Below are 2,500 nucleotides of genomic sequence, written 5' to 3' on the forward strand. Positions count from 1 at the left end.
TGTACAAATACTTTCCCGCGTTTGTATACTTCCAGTTGCACTATCATATACATTATACTTATATATATATATATATATATATATATATATATATACTGTAAATATTTATTTATATATATATATATGTATACATATATATATTTGCATACATACATATATATATAAATATATATATATATTCATATGTATATGTATATAGATATTTGCATATATACATACATATATATATATATATATATATATATATATATATATATATATATATATGTATATATATATGAGTGTGTGTATATATATGTATATATATTTATATATATATATATATATATATATATATATATATATACATACATACATACATACATATACCAAGGCATTTTCCCCCTTCCAAGGGAGGTAGCCAAAAAGGGAAAGGCATAAAAACACTCCCACCCATTTCATCCCTAAATACACTCCACACCCCTCCCACCCTCCCTCCCATCTGAGCACCTCCCGGATGACGGGTCATCCCTGCACCCTGCCCACCGCCCTGGGTCAGAAGCAGTGTCGCAAGACACAGCACATCCACAGCAAGGCCGCTTCATCCAATCGGCGACCCCCCCTCTCCGTCCCCCTTTGCATATAAGGCGAGGACGGGGAGAAATCCCTTCGGGCTGCGTCAAAATTTACTCACACATACTACCCCACCCCCCACCCCCACCCCCACCCCCCCGCCCATTCCTCCTCATGCAGTCACAACATCATCCATATACAACCATTCTCCACTCACCTCTGTCTTCCGTCCTCTCCCTTCCTTCCTCAACAGACATTCCCCTCTTCCCCAAAGCCCCCTTCACCCCATCCATCCACCTCATCCTAGGACGTCCCCTCATCTTCACTCCCTCCACATCTGCCTTCCATACCTCTTTTACTAGTCTTTCTTCACTCATTCTTTCCATGTGTCCAAACCATCCTAATATTCTTTCATCAACCCTATCTCCCAAATCCTTTTTGACTCCTGTTCTCCTCCTCACCTCCTCATTTCTCACTCTATCCAGCCTAGTAACCCCCACCATACTTCTCAGACACCTCATCTCAAACACATTCAAACTCCTTCTCTCTTTTTCTCTTATGTTCCACGTTTCTGCCCCATACAGTGCTGTTGGCACAATCACTCCTTCATACAGTCTCCTCTTCGCATCCATTCCCAAATGTCTATTCCTCATTACACTCTTTAAACCACCAAGGCATTTACTCGCTTCTCTCAATCTACATTCTACCTCCACCTTCATTCCACCTTTTCCTGCTACACTTGCACCCAAGTATCTAAAACTATCCACTTCCTCCAGTCGCTCTCCCTTAATGTTCACTTCCAGTCTACTGCCACTTTCACCCCTTGTACATCTCATCACCTTACTTTTACCCACATTTATCTTTAGCTTTATTTCTATCACATACTCTCCCAAACTCTGCCACCAGCTTCCTCAATCCCTCCTCTGACCCTGCCACAAGCGCAGTGTCGTCTGGAAACAACAGCTGGCTCACCTCCCACTTTTCTCCATTTTCTTTAACCATCTCCAATCCCTGACCCACTACCCTAGTATTCACCTCTCGCACCACCCCATCCATGTATAAGTTGAACAGCCAGGGCGACATAACGCATCCTTGACGAAGTCCCACCTTTACTTCAAACCACTCACTCTCTCCATTTCTAATCCTGACACAAGCTCTACTACTCTCATAAAAACTCTTGACAGCTCCCAAAAGCTTTCCTCCTATCCCATAAATCCCACAGTGCCTTTCTGTCTACCCTATCATAAGCCTTTTCCAGATCCATAAAAGCCCAAAAAACATCCTTCCCCTTTCCTATAGCTTTCTCACATATCTGTCTTACCACAAAGATCTGATCTACACAACCTCTACCTGTCCTAAATCCACACTGTTCCTCACCAATTACTCCTTCTGTTCCTCTCCTAATCCTCTCAATTAAGATCCTCCCATAAGCCTTCCCTACTACACTTAGCAGGCTAATCCCTCTGAAACTACTACATTCACACTTGTCCCCTTTTCCCTTGTAAAGAGGAACTATACAGGCACTTCTCCAGTCCTCCAGTCCTCCGGTACTCTACCCTCTCTCCAGCAAACATTAAATAACCGGTTTCGCTCAATGCTTCTTCAGAAGCTTCCTCTGAAGAAGCATAGTGCGAAACCGGTCAGGAATAAACTCAGGAACTCGGAACTAGACCCGTGACTTCTTTTTCCACCTTCATCAACTTGTCACAATGTACCAACATATATATATATATATATATATATATATATATATATATATATATATATTTATACATGGTTGCTTTGTCTATTCTATACGTTAACCACTCTCTTCGTAAGCCAGTTTTACTTCTGCTTGTGAAGTATCATTGTAAATTGTTTGTTACCTTAATCCTTTCTCTTAATAGATAATTATAATTGTACTTTATTATATTATCCGTTGCAGTACGAATGTATATCGAATTAGCCT

At 40.8% G+C, this 2,500-nt stretch overlaps 1 protein-coding gene across 1 annotated transcript in view; it reads left to right on the top strand.

Moving 5' to 3' along the window:
* Nucleotides 1-2,500, top strand: part of LOC143029912 (PDF receptor-like) — a 918,216-nt gene that overhangs the window by 667,304 nt on the left and 248,412 nt on the right. The gene's annotated exons all lie outside the window — the stretch shown is intronic.

Source organism: Oratosquilla oratoria, chromosome 11 (assembly GCF_046742065.1).
Source record: "Oratosquilla oratoria isolate Oo_2021 chromosome 11, ASM4674206v1, whole genome shotgun sequence".
Taxonomy (NCBI): domain Eukaryota; kingdom Metazoa; phylum Arthropoda; class Malacostraca; order Stomatopoda; family Squillidae; genus Oratosquilla; species Oratosquilla oratoria.